The 18,548-nt window shown below is 44.0% G+C and overlaps 1 pseudogene; it reads right to left on the bottom strand.

Annotated features, from left to right (window-relative positions):
- Positions 1 to 12,666: 12,666 nt before the first annotated feature.
- Positions 12,667 to 12,785, bottom strand: LOC133372158 (5S ribosomal RNA; annotated as a pseudogene).
- Between the last annotated feature and the right edge of the window lie 5,763 nt (positions 12,786 to 18,548).

The following is an 18,548-nucleotide window of genomic DNA, read 5'->3' on the forward strand; positions in this document are numbered from 1 at the left end:
AAAGTTTTTATTTTATTGTTAAATGAATACCCCACCCTTCCTCCTGGAAGGAACCCCAGGTGGCCAACAAAAACACTAAGAACACTCTAAAACATCTTAAAAACAAAAGGCTTTAAAACATATGAAAACAAAACATCTTTAAAAACACCTTTTTAAAAAAATTAAATAAATGTAATAACTAAATAAATTGGCAATGCAATTGCCAATAAAAAATATGCACAGGGCAGTAGCAGGGTGGTGTAGTGGTTAGGAATGTCAGATTAAATAGGTTTCAGATCTCCACCTAGCACTAAAGCACATGAAGGCTGCAAACCTATGGTCCCTGGGAGGATGTCCCAGAGTGTGAGTGCATACAGTGTGCACAAAAATGCATACACTAAAGTCTGCACAGAAATGCATCAACTAGTAAAATTTACATTAAAATGGATTATTCTGGGGGACACTGCTTTGCAAAAATATGCATGGGAGGCTAACATTGCATACAAACATGTGTGCATATATTAGGAGAAATTCACTGATGAATTGTCATGAGGACTTTTTTTAAAAAAAATGCAAATGATGTGGAAATGTGGAGAACTGAACTTAAAGTTGGAAAAATGTAAACAGAAACTGTTACATTCACCCAACCCTAGTAGGAAATGCGAAGGATCATTATCTTCCAATCTGTCCAGGAGGTGCAGAGCAGGTCAAATCAACTTCTCCAGCTTTAATAGGGGGGCACATGTCAATCATGACATAATTGTGACATCACATGATTAACAACCTTACCCACCTCCTTCTCCCACTAGATCCATGTGCTGACCAAAGAGAAAGGGAACAGCTACTAGCCATAATGGCAATGTACTACATGCAGCATTGGGGGCATTATGCCTTTGAATACCAGTCGCTAGGACTCACAAGAGGGGAGAGTGCTGTTGTACTCGGGGGCTTCCCAGAGACATTTGGTTGGCCATTTTCAGAACAGGATGTTGGACTAGATGGGCCTTGAGCCTGACCCAGCAAGGTTCTTCTTACATTCTTGTTCTTATGAGATTAGGAGGAGAGGGGAGGACCTTCAAATTATAAACCTGCTGTGCTAAGTTGGACCTAAATGTATTATTTATTCATAAAATTCTTAGATCACTTAATATTAAAAGAAAATGGCTAACCAACGTACATCAAAACAATTAAAAATATAACTGCATTCAAAAAATAATAACTAAAAACTAGATAAAAACAAAACTGAACATCACAAATAAAACTGAGCTGTGTACGAAACAAACAAATAAAATTAAAATTTAAAAGATGAAATGGTCCAGCTGGACTAGATGGGTTGCTGTGGCCTGAACCAGCAGGGTTCTTGTTATGTTCTTATCAGAGGGGCACCTTTTCCCACCAGGACATGGGTCAGAAAGGAATGGCTAACTTGACTATCGGAGTATGGATTGGGCAAAGTTCTGCCATGTGTGGCAGCCTGCCACTCCCCATGGCTGAAACTGATGCCACCCTGGTAATGCAGCAGACTGGAAATGTAGGTGGTAAAGCAGCGAATGAGCCCAGGGAAGCTTAGATAAACTTCTATGCTTTTAAGAGACATTTAAAGGTCCCTACTCCATCTCAAGAATTTCCCAGGGGAGGGTATTCCAGAGGGTGGGTGCTACCACTGAGAAGGCCTGCTTCGTCATGGTCACCAAGTGACAGTTCACTAGTCATGGGACAATCAGCACAGTCTCCTTCTAAGATCTTAAAGATCAGCTTGTAAGAACTTAAAGATAAACTCTGTTAGGTATCCTAGTCCCAAGTTGTTTGGGGCTTTAAATGTCAACAGTCTGCGCAAATTAGGAGGTTGGCGAAATGCTATAACAGGAGGCCTGCTGATGGCTCTAGTAAGATGTTCAGAGTTTGCCAGCAATGATTGCTCGGTGATAGTTAGGAGATGCTGGATGGAAATCTACCACAAATGGAATCCATTGCTCTCTGCTCTTTGACACCTCAGTATGATGGAGGAGGTTTTCTCTGGAAAGAATGGAGGCTCGGTGGATGTTGCAATTCATAATATGTGGAGAATATCCTCTTTGAAGAAGGTGTTCTTTAAGTTCACTGATCCTTCTCTGGTATTTATCTTCAGTGTTGCAAATAAGTTTGATTCTCAGAGCTAAGCTATACACAATGTTCTTCTTTATATGCCTAGGATGGCAGGATTTCCAGTTTAAATAGGTGTGGGCATCAGTGGGTTTGCTGTAGAGATCAGTGGCTATTTTGTTGTTTTCAATGGTAAGAAGGACATCCAGAAAAGGAATGTGTGGATTGTCATTTGTACTATTAAATGTAAACTTAATAGAGGGATGGATAGAGTTAATGTAATTTTTAAATTGTTCCAAACTCTCTTTACCATTTGTCCAGACCATAAAGATGTCGTCAGTGTATCGCCACCATATAAGTGGTTTGTTGATGGCCTTTTTGAGGATCTCCTGTTCCAGTTTACCCATAATTCGCATATGATGGAGCCATGCGAGTCCCCATAGCTGTGCCTTGTAGTTGCAGGTAGTGTTCTCCATTGAATGTAAAGTTGTTACAAGTCAGGAGTAGCGTAGCTAAAGTTGTGAGAACCTCTGTTGGAGGATTGTTCATATCTCTGGTGTTAAGGAACTCTCTCTCTCTCTCTCTCTCTCTCTCTCTCTCTCTCTCTGTGTGTGTGTGTGTGTGTGTGTGTACACACTGATTCATAGGGTCGCCATAAGTCGTAATCGACTTGGAGGCACATAACAACAACAATGTATGTATGTATGTATATATGTATGATGGGAAACCTGCCAGAATATTTCTAATAGACAACACAGGAATGAAACTTTGCCACAAATTTCAGAGCTGCTTGCGAGAGAAAAATATTACGTTACGAGTCTGACAAAGTCCCAGAGTGTTTACTCATCTCTCCTGCAGCTACAAGGCAACAGTAAAAATAAAACAGAGCAGTGACAAGCATGGTAAGAAACAAATACCACAAGAGAAATAGACTTGTACATTTGCAGAGCACAGAACAGCCTTCAGGAGCCTCAAGGCTGAGCGTCAGTGAAATTATTTGTGTCTCGTCTGCCTGTCTTCACTCCAGTGCTTTAATCAGATTTCTTGATCTTCCTTCCAGCTAGCTTCAGAGTGATTCTACCTGCAGGTGTCCCCCCCCCCTTCACAGTTGTGCCAATGAACAGTTTCCAAATAATTTGGGCTGTTTCCCACAAAACAAACCATGAGCTAAGCAGGATCACAGCTCCCTCCATGAACAGTGCTGAAGAAAGATGAGCACATTAGGAAGTCTGGACCATAATGTGTTATGACATCAAAGATGCTCACCTTAAGAAAATCTGAATTCTAGGTTAAGCAATGGTAACAGTGACATGTAATGCACAACAGGACTGAAAATGTGTGTATTCGTCACATCCTATAGTGTGCAAAGTGCTGTGCCAAAAATGTATCCCACTTTCTTGTCACTGCTAGCACTAGCCATCAATTAATGAGGAAAGAAATTGCAGTCAAAAGCGACCAGAGGGGAGAGAAAATGTTGGTGAAATGCCTGTCTGGTAATCAAAAGATCCTCTTCACTCTGCCTTGTCACTCGAACCGCCACTTACGCTTCCTCCAGAGAAGAAGTTGGAGGCTCAATCAAAAGCAATGTCAGAGGAGCATCTCGCTGAAGTGCCACCACCTCCATCGCCAAGGATGTGCCAGCTGATGTGCAGGCATGAGCAAAGAGCGCCAGCTTTTCAAGCTCTTCATAGGAACGCTTGCTCACTTGCTCATGCAGGCCGGTTCAGAGAAACATTCCTCACACAAATAGAAAGCCAACCCAAGCCTACTCAAAGGGTCCCAAGGGGTGTGTCTGATTGCTGCGATGACACCTTAGCTTGGGTTGTCATGCCTAGTGACCTGAGACAGGGCAGTCTCGGTGGTGGCCCCTAAGTTGTGGAACTCCCTCCCCACCAAGGCACTTCTGGCAACTTCACTGTACAGTTTTAGGCAAATGCTGAAGACACTCATCTTTACCCTGGCCTCTGACACCTGAGGCGTATATTTTTAGGACCCACCCTATTTTGCAATTCTGGTTGTTTTAATTGTTCTTAACACTGTATTTTAAGGTTGGTGTATTAGTCCATTAGTGCTCCTGAGACAGGGAGAGTATTTTACATGTTTATGCATGGCAATGTCGTGTTACTTTGTTGAGTGTGAGTGGTTTACATATGAGTGGTTGGTTGATAGAGATAATGTTGTATGGAATGGACGGTGAGGGAATTGGGTGGGTGGTTGTATGAATATGCATTACGTTGGTTACAATTTTATATAATTTTACATACTGCCTTGGAAACCTATACTGATTTCATTCATATTGTGCTTTGGGCATGGTTATTGTTGATGTATCTCATCATGTAAATATGACATGGTTTTTGTAATGGTACTTAATGTGTTTGTATGTATGTCCTCTGTTGTAGAACACCTCAAGATCTTTCAGACAGTAAGGGGTCTATAAACAGAAATAAATGAAAAATCAACTTAAAAAGTCACAAAATATGTCTGGCGGGCTACATGAGACTTGGTGATATAATGCAGAACTGAGCAATGATAACTAATACAATGCATATATATGACACTGATTTGAAGCACAGCCCCAAGAGTGATCAACTGGCTTGCTCTGTGGAGGATTTCTTTAGTACCCCCTGAATCCCGGCAGGACATCTAATGCTGGTGGCGAGCTAGCAGGCAGACAAAATCTTCTCACAGATTGAAGAGCAGTCAGCATTAATTCCAAGGGGTAAGTAATTAGGTTTGCTACAAAAAACCACAAAAATAATTTGTCTGTGTGGGTACCTCCATAAAAGCTAATATGGATACATCCAACTAGGTTTTACTGACAGTAGACCCAGCAAAATTGAGGTATCTCAGTTAGCCATGCCCATTAATATAAATAGGTCTACTCTGAGTAAAGTCTAGATTTGAAATGGGTTCTAGTCCATAAAAACTTCTTCTTCTTGTTCATCATCATCATCATCACCATCATCATCAAAATTTATATCCCTCTCTTCCTCCCAGCAAGAGCCCAGGGCAGCAAACAAAATAAAACACCTCAAAAACAGTTAAAATATATTAAAACAAAACATCTTTAAAAACATTTTAAAAAAATCTGTGTAATGCAGCTATAGATCTGCATTAGTCTTTTATTTATTTATTTATTTATTTATTTGGTTGCATTTATATACCGCCCTTAGCAAATAGCTCTCAGGGCGGTAAACAGCATAGGGTAAAATACATACATGGCAATAATAAAATCACAAAAACATATATGACATAAAAACAAATACAGTTATAAAAATAAAGACTTAGTATACAAGATTAAAAAGCTAAAAAGATTAAAGTGATTAAAATGCCTGGGAGCATAAAAAGGTCTTTACCTGGTGCGGAAAAGATAATAGTGTAGGCGCCAGGCGTACCTCTTCGGGGAGGCTATTCCACAACTCGGGGGCCACCACGGAAAAGGCCCTAGATCTAGTAACCACCCTCCGGGCTTCACAATGAGTTGGTACCCGGAGGAGGGCCTTCGATGACGAACGAAGCGAACGGGTAGGTTCATAGTGGGAGAGGCGTTCCACCAGGTATTGCGGTCCCACGCCATGTAAGGCTTTATAGGTCATAACCAACACCTTGAATCTCGCCCGGAAGCAAATAGGTAGCCAGTGCAGGCGAGCCAGAACAGGAGTTATATGCGAAGACCGACTGGTCCTCGTCAATAATCTAGCTGCCGCATTCTGCACTAGCTGAAGCTTCCGAACTGTCTTCAAGGGCAGCCCAATGTAGAGTGCATTACAGTAATCCAATCTCGAAGTTACCAGAGCATGGACAACTGAGGTGAGGTCGTCGCCGTCCAGATAGGGGCGTAGTTGGGCTACCAAACGGAGATGGTAAAACGCATTCCATGCCACTGAGGCCACTTGAGCCTCAAGAGACAAGGAAGGGTCAAAAAGCACCCCCAGACTACGGACCTGTTCTTTCAGGGGGAGTGTAACCCCATCCAGAACAGAATGCACATCCACCATCTGAGCGGGGAAGACGTTCACCAACAGTGTCTCAGTCTTGTCTGGATTGAGTCTCAGTTTATTAGCTCTCATCCAGTCCATTATCACGGTCAGGCAACGGTTCAGCACATCAACAGACTCACCTGAAGAAGATGAAAAGGAGAAATAGAGTTGCGTGTCATCAGCATACTGATGACAACGCACTCCAAAACTCCTGATGACCGCACCCAGAGGCTGCATGTAAATGTTAAAAAGCATGGGGACAAAACCGAACCCTGAGGGACTCCACAATGGAGAGTCCAGGGTGTCGAGTAATGTTCCCCAAGCACTACCTTCTGGCGACGATCCGCGAAGTAGGAGCGGAACCACTGCCAAGCAGTACCCCCAACTCCCAACTCCGCGAGTCTCCCCAGAAGGATACCATGGTCGATGGTATCAAACGCCGCTGAGAGATCAAGGAGAATCAACAAAGTCACACTCCCCCTGTCCCTCTCCCGACAAAGGTCATCATACCGGGCGACCAAGGCTGTTTCAGTGCCAAAACCGCGCCTAAACCCGGATTGAAACGGATCCAGATAATCGGTTTCATCCAAGAGCACCTAGAGTTGGCTAGCAACCACCCGCTCCAAAACCTTGCCCAAAAAGGGGACATTCGCCACAGGTCTGTAGTTGTTCAAATTATCCGGGTCCAGGGAAGGTTTCTTTAAAAGAGGTCTCACTATTGCCTCCTTGAGGCTACTTGGGACTACTCCCTCTCTCAAGGAGGCATTAACCACTTCCCTGGCCCAGCCGGTGGTTCCAGCCCTGCTAGCTTTCACTAGCCAAGATGGGCAAGGGTCCAGAACAGACGTGGTTGCCCGGACCATTCCAAGCACCTTGTCCACTTCCTCGAGCTGCACCAACTGAAACTCATCCAATAATAAAGAACAAGGCCGTGCTCCGGACAATTCACTGGATTTATCTGTCACAACATCAGAGTCTAAGTCCCTACGAATGCAAGCAATCTTGCTTTGAAAGTGCCCAGCAATTTCGTTGCAGCGGGCTTCAGATGTTTCTATAGTATCGGGCGGGCCAGAATGTAAAAGCCCCCACACAACTTTAAAAAGCTCCGCTGGGCGGCATAAAGATGACCTAATAGAGGCAGCGAAGTAAAGTTTTTTCGCTGTCCTTACCGCTTTCATGTACAACTTATTGGTGGCACTTACCAAAGCATGGTTACAATCGTTGGGAGTTCGCCTCCATCTGCACTCAAGCCTCCTCCTCTCTTGCTTCATCACTCTCTGCTCCGGGGTATACCACGGAGCTGTATGAGCTCTACAGCGAAGGGGGCGCGCGGGAGCGATCGTGTCAATAGCCCGGGTCATTTCTGTATTCCACACTGCGACCAGGGCCTCGACAGGAGCACCAGTCAAATCAGCCGGAAAATCTCCCAGAGCCCTCTGAAAACCAACAGGATCCATCAGACTGTGGGAGCGGACCAACCTAATAGGTCCTCCACCTTTGCAGAGGGGAAGAGCTACTGTAAGCCTAAATCTCAACAAGCAGTGATCTGTCCATGACAATGGGGTAGATGAAAAACATCCCACCTCCAGATCACCATCTCCGTGACCAGTGGCGAAGATCAAATCAAGAGTATGTCCCGACACATGCGTTGGGCCAGTAGAAAATTGAGACAGCCCCATTGTTGTCATGGAGGCAATGAAGTCCTGAGCTGCACCAGATAAGACGGCCTCGGCATGGACATTGAAATCCCCCAGTACCAAAAGTCTAGGGGATCTCAATAGTACCTCCGAGACTATCTCTGTCAGCTCAGCTAAGGAAGCTGTTGGGCAGCAAGGTGGACGGTACACCAACAGTATTCCTAGTCTGTCTCCCTGGCCCAATACAAGGTGGAGACACTTTTAAGATGTGACAAAGGTGATTGCGTGTGTGTGCGCACATGTGGACACACACACACATGCGGGCAACCTTCATTCATGTTTTCTGTCAGACTAGAATACCAACATTATAATTGGTGGGCTGTAAAATCAGGGCCATCGCTGGAGGTCACTCTGCATTTTTTTTCCCCAGAGAGGACATGGTGCAGTTTGCTGCTATTGTGTGCATGTGTGTGTGGAGTTTAGCAGTGGTGGCAGCTAGAAGATTTTTTAGAAAATGGAGGAGGGGACCACCCATATGGAGCTCCCCATCCAGGCATCTAGTTGACCACTGTGGGAATAGGATGCCAGACTAGATGGGCCTTTGGCCTGATTCATCTGGGCTCTTAATGTTTTTTTAAAAATGTTCTAAATAACCAACTTGGAGTTTCCTTGCCCATGTAGTCTTCTGTTGTACTTATAAAGTTTTTAAAATACTTCTAAAAAGCTGACCCCACCGCTACCAAAAGGTAAGCCCCTTCCTCCCTCCCAAGAAAGCTTGGCGGTGATTCCCATTGTGCCCAGACCTCCCCACTTCTAAATTAGCAAAACAGGCCCCATTGGGTCCCCAACACTAGTTTCCTGTGATGTCTAAGTAAGAAAATGTATGCCCCACACTTGTCCAGAAAAATCTGTTCGTCTTATCACAACACCTGGGGGTTTTCTTTGAAATTCATTATGGACTTTGCATTAGTCAAAATTCAGTGGCAGCCAGTGGTGGCTAGTTCCCTTTGGGGCTGCTTTCACACATGTGGCTGATTACGTTAGTTTAACGGATTGAAAAGGCAGCACTTCTGCCCTGATTTCTAAAATCCCTTTAACACTGCGGTACCTGTTGCATTAAGGAACAGCATTTTTTTCAGCTGATATACAGGCATTTCGCGCAACTGTCTTTCACACGGCTTGTTTTCATCCCTCACCCATTATACACATGCACACTTTCCCCAACCGTGTAGGAGGTCTAAGATCTCATCCCATCTCCATGCAAGCCCTATCCCTTTAGGATCTGACTTTTAAAATTATTTTCGTTGTATCGACACAGGTGTGTGTGTAGGAAATGCTGCTGCTATCTGTGCTGATGCCGGAATACCAGTACAATTTTCATCAGGCAAAAAAACCACCCACACAACTAAAGGATGGGAACACACTGCATGCTGGGATGCCTGTCACATGAGCAGCTGCAACTAGCAAAAAACTCCTGCAATCTTCCAGGTTCCCAGCCTTGCTAATGGATTATTTCTGTTATCATTTATCATGGAAATTTGTGCTAAACTTGCACTGCATTCCACTAGAATTCCGGAGCTAGCTTGTACGTTGTGCGAAATATCAAATATAATGTGCAAATTACCAGGTAAGAAATTGTCAGAATAATGGAATAAAGTTCCGTGTGAAAGCAGGCTGGGACTGGTAGGGTGGAAGACAGGGAGCTGAACAGTAGCCAAAGCCTGTTGTGACCCAGGTTGGGAGGGGAGGCTTTGAGATGCCAGACTTGAAGGATTGGGAAGATGAGCTGGGGGAGGGGACTAGCAGCAGGGGTAGACCACAGAGCATGCAAAACCCTGTCATTGACAACTTGACTCCCCCTGATTCTGCCCCCCCTGCTGAAGTGCAACCAGAACTGTCAGAGACTGCCCCATTGGAGACTGCTCCGTTAGACATTCCCCCAATGCCTGCGCCCACATCAGAGGTGCCACCTGCTTCATCTGACATTTCCCAGCTGGGCGTCCCACAGCTTCCCACAGTTGAGCAAGCCAACCACCCACAACTCTCAGATGGGGAAGCTGAGAGCCAGCTCCCTTTGCCCCATGCATGGCAGTAGCTAAAGGAGGAGATTCAACAGACGTTGAGGAAGAGCCAACAGTTATGCGTGAAAGCCAAGCCTGCTTAAGTGGACTCAGGGGAGGGGTTCGTTGCTGAGTCAATGTCGTAGCACTGCGAAGTCATGCTTAGTCAGGGTTAGTCAGGGCAAATGTTCCTAGAAAGCGTAATTAGGTTAATGAGGCGCACTGCTTTTGATGTAACTGTAACTTTAATAAAAAGATGAAAAACCAGAGCCCCATCTGAGACTGGATCTCTCAACTTCAGGCAGGACAAAGTCACAGCCAATGACATGCACAGCCAACAAATCCTACTTTTCTCCACATCCTCCTCCCTGCTGAGTTCTACAAGGGCAACACTGAGACCAAGGAGGAGGAAGAAGGCAGCGTCACAACCATGAACTGGTTATAAGAAGGCAGGCAAGTGGGGGCAGACTGCGGTTGGAGGTGCAAAGGCCCATTTGCCCCAAGGGACCAGCCTCCATTGGTGGCAATTTGTGTAGAAAGGAACAGGTTCCTTATTTGAACTCATGTTGTTGTCTCCCAGTCCCCTCGGGCAGAAAACACCAGGGTTTTCTCCAGCAGACATTAAGAGGCTTAGATTTATCGAGAGGAAGAAGAAGACATAGGAAGAATTTCCTTGTCCCTCACTCCCTCTTTTTTAAAAGTAATTTTAAAAAGTCCTTGAGTCTAACGCAAAGTAATTCCACAAGGGCTTTCATCTCCAGTGGTGACTGTTTTACCCACTAAAACGCAATGGGAGAAAATCACCGGAGAAAGCCCAGGTGATAAAACTGAAACTGTGAAACGCTAAATAATTTTATGTCTCAGCATTGGTTAGTCCTGAACTGGCTACAAATAAGAGTCGGGGAATGATTTAACGGTGCCCTCAGCCCATCATGGCCACGGTTTAAAGGAAAGTAAACACATCCATCTTTTGATGGAATATCTAACGGGTAGGAAAATCTTTAAATGCTAAGATAAATACTGCAGCAGCAACAAATACAAAGATAACAGAGAGAGAGAGAGAGAGAGAGAGAGAGAGAGAGAGAGAGAGAGAGGAGGGAGTTCTGTCCTCTCTCTCCTACAGCCTGTGGTGAAGGTGTTAGGGTTATTTCTTATTATCTCAGCCAGGAAATCAAGTGGGTCAACAAGGCAGGACTCAGCTGGTGGTTTCCAAACCAAGCAACAAGATGACACTCAGACTTGGCATTCTCCAAATATCCTTGTCACTAGTTCATAAAGAGACATCAAAATGGCACTCCTGTAGCTCTCTGGAGACTTTGGTTCTCTGGTACCTGGCTAAATATGAGGTGGAATCTGTCATAAATCAATCTCTCTGGAGGGATACATAAGCCGGCTGGCTGAGGTGGCCTGGGAGACCCAGTGCCTGCAGGAAGAAGGAGAACATCGCCACCCAGGGAAGGAGAGCCTGCTGTTGCTGCTGCTGTTGGAACACCACCTCCACCACCCTTCCCAGTGGGACTGCTGCCTGGCAGACGTGCCTCCTGCAGGACCATGTCCCAGGTACCCAGCCAGCTGTGACTAATTCCCATCACCTGTCCCTCTTGGGAGGGATACATAAGCTGGCTGGCTGAGGTGGCCTGGGTTTTTGTCTTTTTTTGTTTTTGTTTTCTTTTGGGTGCCATTGGTTTTAGCTATGGGTGGGTTCGGTTTCGTTTTATATTGTAGTTCTTGGGTTTTTATGTAGTTTGTATGTTGTATTTTACTTTATCTTGTACGCCGCCTAGAGTGGCCGCTTGTGCGGCCAGATAGGCGGCCTAGAAATAAAATTTATTATTATTATTATTAAGCTAGGGGTGGCTAACCTGTGGGCCACTAGATATCATTGGGATCCAACTCCCAATAGTCCCAGCCAGCATGGCCAATGGTCAGGGATGATGGGAGCTGTAGTCCAGCAACATCTGGAAGGACACAGGTTCTCTTCTTCGGTACTAAGCTATTTTTTTTAAAAAAATCAATCTGTATTCTATGAAGTCAATCAAGGGTTGTTCAGGGGTTAGGACTACTAACACTAGGTTTGAATTGCGTACACCAGTCAATGTCACGGAATCTGTTTATCCATCCAGTCATTCATCCAGACAAGTGGTCTTGCAACAAAATGTTACAGGCTTTGTACATACCATAATTTAAAGCACCCCCCAAGAATCCTGGGAACTGTAGTTTACCCATCACAGAAGTATAATTCCCAGCACCCCTAACAAACTACATGCTCCCATATCATGCCAATTGAGTCCCAGGGATGTCTGTTGTGCGGGAAGGCCTGAGGAGTGTGGAGATGACGACAGAGAGCAAGCGAGTGAGAGGGAGTGTTGTGCCTATCATGAAGGGTCCCTACACCTCTGAATTTGCCACTACACTACTGCTCCTGTCAGTGTAGACAATCTCTAACTAGATGGACCATTGTTCTGACAGTATTGACAGTAGTCAGTAGACAGTAATGAGCTAAGGTGGACCAGTGGTCTGACTCTGCATCAGGCAACATGCTATGCTCCACAACTCAATGAAAGAGCACATGCTTTGTCTGCAGAAGGCCACAGATTCAATCTTTGACACCTCCAGGTAGAGCTTAGCAAGATGTCTGTCTGAGAGACGCTTCCAGTTACTATAGACTGTACTGTGCTAGATGGACCCACTGCTCCGATTCATCATAAGGCAGCTGTTTATGTACTTGTGAGTGGGGCTGGGGTAGAAATTTGATTCAGTTTGCATTTAAAGCCATATTTATCAGATGCACACTTTCCAGAACAATGTTGTTGTTATATGCCTTCAAGTCGATTACGACTTATGGCAACCCTATGAATCGTTTCTATATATTCATAGGGTTTTCATTGTAAGAGGTATTCAGAGGTGGTTTACCACTGCCTGCCTCCAAGCCTATTGCACCCAGGATTCCCAGGCGGTCTCCCATCCAAGTACTAACCAGGCCTGACCCTGCTTAGCTTCTGAGATCAGACAAGATCAGGCATGTTCAGGGTGGTATGGCCGTAGGCTTTCCTAAAGAATATGCGAACCAAAACACAGCGATCCTTTGAAACTGGCGCTTATTTGAATTTTATGATGCTGTGTTGATAAAAAATGGACATATTAGTGGAAAGGGTGCATAAAGATGAATATATTGGTGAAAATAATGTTGTATGTATTATATTAGGATAGACTGATTGCAAAAATGTGTACGTTAGCCAAAGCTGCATACAAAAATGTATTTCACACTCAAATGAGAAATTCACACTCAAATGATGATTTTTTTTAAAAAAGTGCACATTTTGGCAGAAGTGCAGGGACCCAAATTTAAGTTTAGAATAATGAGAAATGGAGGGAACCAAAACTGACAGATCATTCCATCCCTACCGGTGAGTAACATTGTCTCTCTCTATTGCACAGCATCATATGAGACTCCCTGGTAGGGAAAAACTGACACAGTCCAGCACCCCTGAACTTGCTTGTGAATCAGAATCCAACTCCAGGTTAAGTTATGCACCTCTCTTGATTTTGCGATGCCATTTCAGTGCGCAAAAAATGGTAAAAAAAAATCACATATTTTACAGGGGGGGAGGTTCAAATTACAAATGTGCATTTTATGGACAAACACATTGGAAAGGGTTATTTTATATAGATGGTGTGTACAAAAATGTATATTTTACACAAAATGTGTGCAATTTAAATGCATGATTTTAGTTTGGTCTTAAAACAAAAATCCACTCAAGATGGGATGGAATGGACCTATGATTGAGCAGCCACCAAAACTATAATGGGGTATAATTAGGCTGCTGAATCCATTCCTACTTTCCAGACATAAAGGCTAGTGCAAGTCCACTCTGGCCAGAACCTAATTGTGAAAATGAGAGCTAGAATGATGAGGGAATGAAAAATGAAAGAGAGAATCCTGGAACCGGGCATAGAATGTGCAGCAACTGAAGCCAACCTGTAGGGCCAGAGGGCCAGTTATGGCTTACGAACAAATGTCAAGGAAATCTCCTTAGAGTCCGGACTCTACATTTCACTCCACCTGTTCAGTGTGTTTATTCTGGAATCATCTCTCACCAGTTTCCATTTCATCAGGGGAGGTGTGTGCGTGTGTGGAGAGAGAGAGAGAGAGGTTTTGCAAGAACCATTAAAAGATGGTCAGCAAAGTTGCTAGTAATGGCATAAAACATTTCTCTGTGCCTGTCAATTCCCCGCAAACATCCATCAGTGCTACTAGGCACAACAAGGATGCCCTCACCTGGGGGGTGTCAGTTATTATTAATCTGAGGATTAAAGCACCTGCTAAATGTTTATGCTTACGGAAGGGAAAAGCTTGCAAGGAAATGATGAACACAGGTTTTCTGTTAAATTAAAAAGGAGGAAGTTGGGGATCTATTGATTTCCTACCACCAAGGCCTTTGGAAAGAGCTGATGGTAGAAGCAGTAAGATATGAATGCAAGTCAGCAGGGGAGAAAAAAGCACCAAAAATCAACACTCTCAGCTATAGGCATCCAAACATTCTGGGCATCCAAGGTAAAAATAGATAAAGGACTCCAGCTCAGAGGTAGAGCATCTGTTTTGCATTTAGAAGGTCCCAGGTTCAACCCCCAGCATCTCCAAGCAGGGCTGGGAAAGACCCCTGCCTGAAATCCCGGAGAGCCACTGCCAGTTAGTGTAGCCAATACTGAGCTAGATAGACCAATGGTCTGACTTAGTGTCAAGCCACTTCCTATGTTCCTAGGTGCTGGTGGAATTTTCCTGAGGCAGGCTCAGAAAAGTAGTACGGAGGCTCATCAAGGCCGGCCCAAAATGAGAGATGACTTCTACAAGCCTCACATTATTTCTGAGCTTGGACTGAAGTGTGAGCCAGATATAGATTCTGGCCCTCCCCTCCCCTCCCACCTGTCTCCATCAATGTTTTAGAGATGTTTTTATTGTTTTATAGGTTGTTGTTTAATGCCTGGGCTCCTTTGAGGGGAAGGGTGGGATATAACAACAGCAGCAGCAGCAGCAGCAGCAGCAGCAACAACAATAATTCAGAGTATAATTACATAAAAAAGAAATTGGCTAGCACCAATCTAAAATTAATGAGGCTCACTTTTCAGGATCCATGTATTGCAGCTTTTGCCAAACTGGTGCCCTCTAAATAGTTGGACTACAGCTCCCATCACCTCCCAGCTAGACATGTTAGTTGGAGGCTTTCAAGGGTCGTGGCCAAAACATCTGGATGGCACTATGTTGGTGCAGGTTGATGTATAGGATTGCATTGTCATTTGTCTCAATCCTCATCTACCTGAAATTCATCTGGATTTCAGTTTTCATTCCCCATGCATAGGGATGGGGGAGACTTTTGATTCAGTTCACATTTAAAGGCAGACCTAACTATCTGGAGGCTTCTGAAACAAAACATGCACCAAAGCAAAGCTGCCTTTCTAAATATGCACTTCTCTGAATTTTGGAAAGAGGTTCTCCAGCCAAGTAACGACTACAAAAACGCATATGGTAGAGTAGAGTATGTATAAAAGTGCATCTAGTTGTGAAAAGGACAAACAAAAATGCATTATATAAGGGAGATCGCTTTGCAAAAAAAAATTGCATGCAAAAATATGTATATTAGGAGAAATTCACCCTAAAATCTTGACGAGGACCAAACCTGACAAAATCACCCATTCCTACTTATGAGTGGATCTCAGTTCTCAGAAGTGAAAGATGTACAACCGAAAGAGCTCAGTGACCATGACTGCACAGAACTGATCATAGCATCATAGAACATAGAAAGCTGCTTTATACTAAATCAGACCACTGATCCATGTAGGTCAGTATTGCCTACACTGACTGGCAGTGGCCCTTCAGGGCTTCAGACAAGGAACACTCCCAGCTCTACCTGCAGATGTTGGGGATTGAACTTGGGACCTTCTGCATGCAAAGCAAATGCTGTGCCATTCAGCTATGGGCCTTCCCCGATCACATGGGTTCTATTGTATGAGTCACTCCCCTAATGATAGCTACATATATTGCCGCATGAAAAATTAACTCACACACTGTGAGTAATCACAGAAAAAAAGAATTGGTTTCCCTACAAGGTTGTTTTCCAGCTGTTTTAATGCAGGCAATTTTATCTGGAAAATGCAAAACCAGAGGTGGGGAGGGGATTGGGGACCGGAAAAAGGGGGGGGAAGTCTAGAAAATCTGAATAATTTGAATGTAAATGAGACAGAGCAGCCCAATTTTATTTCAGTACTTTTTAATTGCATTTATAATTAGTAAAAGGCATTAATGCACCGCACAGAGGGGTCAGGAGTTTTTGGTAAAGGGATCTAATTGAAATGCTCGTGATAGTTATGACACACATGCGCTTCCACACCTTGAGGTTTTTCTGACAGAACAATAAGTCTGGAGGGGAGGAGATTGCTGTTCGCTCAATACTGGCAAAATGCCCATCACTATGATGGGTTGGGGTGTGTGGACAGAGACTCTGTAAATCAGTGAAGCACTAGTTCTGTGCATTGTCCATGCACAGCAGAGGTTGAGAACTTTCAGGCCCGGAGGCCAAACACAGCCTGCTGAGACTCTCCTCAGGCCATACCCTTTCGCCAGCTCTGCTTCACACCCTCTTTGAGGGCTGGAACATGCCCTTGCTTCAATAAGGTCTCTTGCTTGCCCAGAGGTAGGGCAGAGAGGGGTGTCCAAGTGTGTGTCGAACCTAGCCTACTGACCAAAGGTGACATTCACATCCATTGCTCCACCCACTTTTGCCTCTGGTCCCACCCACCACTGGCATGTGGGCTCGGAAGGTTGCCCAGAAGGGAATGCAGCCCTCGGGCTGAAAAGTTTTCTCCACCCTGGGTTAAAAATTCCACTTGGGGTGAACACGCACGCACACACACATTGTGCTCTCTGCAGGATCCCTGACCATGGAAGCCAGGCTGGAGTGAAGAGTAGCTTTTGGTCTTATCTCCACCTACAGCCCACTTTGCAACCTTCTGATATACATTAATAAAAATCCATCATAAAATCAAAGCAATACAAAAGCACTGACACCTGGCCATCAGCCTGCATTGCCTGCATCTGGAACTTCATAGTTTTGGCTTTCAGATTTGACCTACGCCTGCCTTGGATCATGTTTTATGCCTCTGACTCCGTTGGGTCTAAAACCATTGCATGTCAACTGAATGCCTATGCATGTCAGCTAATCAATCACAGCAAGACATCTAATGCTTTTGCATGCCAACAGCAAACATCAAATAGTGAAATCAAAAAGTGGCTGGTACAAGGTCGCAGAAAGCTTGTCTTGCAATGAGTTGGGCTACTGGACATCTAGCCCAGTGCTGTCTACTCTGAGGCTACATGCCTGCTAGTTGTTTCAAATGTAGCAAGACCGTTTTGTCTGGCTACGATTTGAAATGTATTTGCCCACGGCTGGACACATCTTCCTTCCTCATTGCTGATGTCAGACCTTTTAGGGCCGCCCACAGCACAGCTTTGGGCCAATAACGGTCTCGGCCTGAGCCTACAGCGAAGCGTTTAGACTGACTAACAATGTGCCTCCACTTTCGGCAAACAGGTGGAGATGCGATGAAAACAGTACAACTGCAAGTGAGTTTCCACAGTAGCAAGGGAAGATCTGTTTCATCTCTCTCAGCTTTTCATATTTCCAATCTGAAATTAAATTCTCCACATTTCTGCAGCAATTTGCAATTTTTTTTAAAAAAATGAAAATTCTCCTACTAAACAAATGTTTTGTAGGCAGGTTTGTAGGCAGGAATTACAGAACATACACCAATTGGAATCAAAGCAGTAGGTCTTCCTTAAGGTTTTGCAGCCAGAAACATACTAAAAGCAGGATTGCGTATAACTGTCCCAATACCTTCATGAGCACAAATCTTCATAAATGCATAATAAAAAGGACACAGGCAAGGGCCCATAGCCTATTAACTATATTTATCCAATATGATGGTGATGATTTACTGTATCTTCTTAAATGAAAAATTATTGACATTCTTTAGGCTGCATTGTCCACACAAAAAACCTGTGATATAGGTCAGTTCTGCCCCCCCTTTACTGACTGGAGAACTGACTAGAGCTGAGAAATATTATTTTATCCAAAAGCCACATAGTATTGTGGCTGAGGCCACAATGAAGCTGGGATAATATAAGCATCTGCAAGAGAAATAAGAGGGAGAAATGAAATAACATAAAAATGATGGAAGTATTGCATTTGGCCTGATTTCCCTAATGATCCTGAATCATATTATTATTAGTGTTGTTTTGGCACTTCTAATCTAGATGTCGATTTCTCATTACGTGCTGACTGTGGGTCAAAGTACAAGCCATAGAGAATGGCTGCTTCAAACACTTACTATATCTTTATTCTTCAGTCTAGTGAAATTGAAATGGTCTATTAATTTTCGTAATAAATTTAAGGTACTGCTGCACCGTAAATTACAGGAAAGAGAACTATTCTGGATTCACACTTTGGATACAGCATCGCCACGGGGCCTGAATGAAGACATCAATTGGACTGTGCGATTGTGAATATTATATTTGGAATGAGCAACTGTGAAGCAGTTTTCTTCCTGGCATAAGTTTTTCAAAGGAGATAGTGAGGTTTTCTAGTGGTGTGGCATGTTCCAATTTTTTTCGCTCTTGTTTGATGACACTCATGGAGTAAGAAAAGAGTAGAAGCAAACAAGTCACAGCAGGATATATGTAAAAACTCAGATACACTCATGGGATATCCCTTTAAAAGTGACTAAGTAAAAAAAAAGTTTCAATGAGCCTTTACATG

Source organism: Rhineura floridana, chromosome 17 (assembly GCF_030035675.1).
Source record: "Rhineura floridana isolate rRhiFlo1 chromosome 17, rRhiFlo1.hap2, whole genome shotgun sequence".
NCBI classification, from domain to species: domain Eukaryota; kingdom Metazoa; phylum Chordata; class Lepidosauria; order Squamata; family Rhineuridae; genus Rhineura; species Rhineura floridana.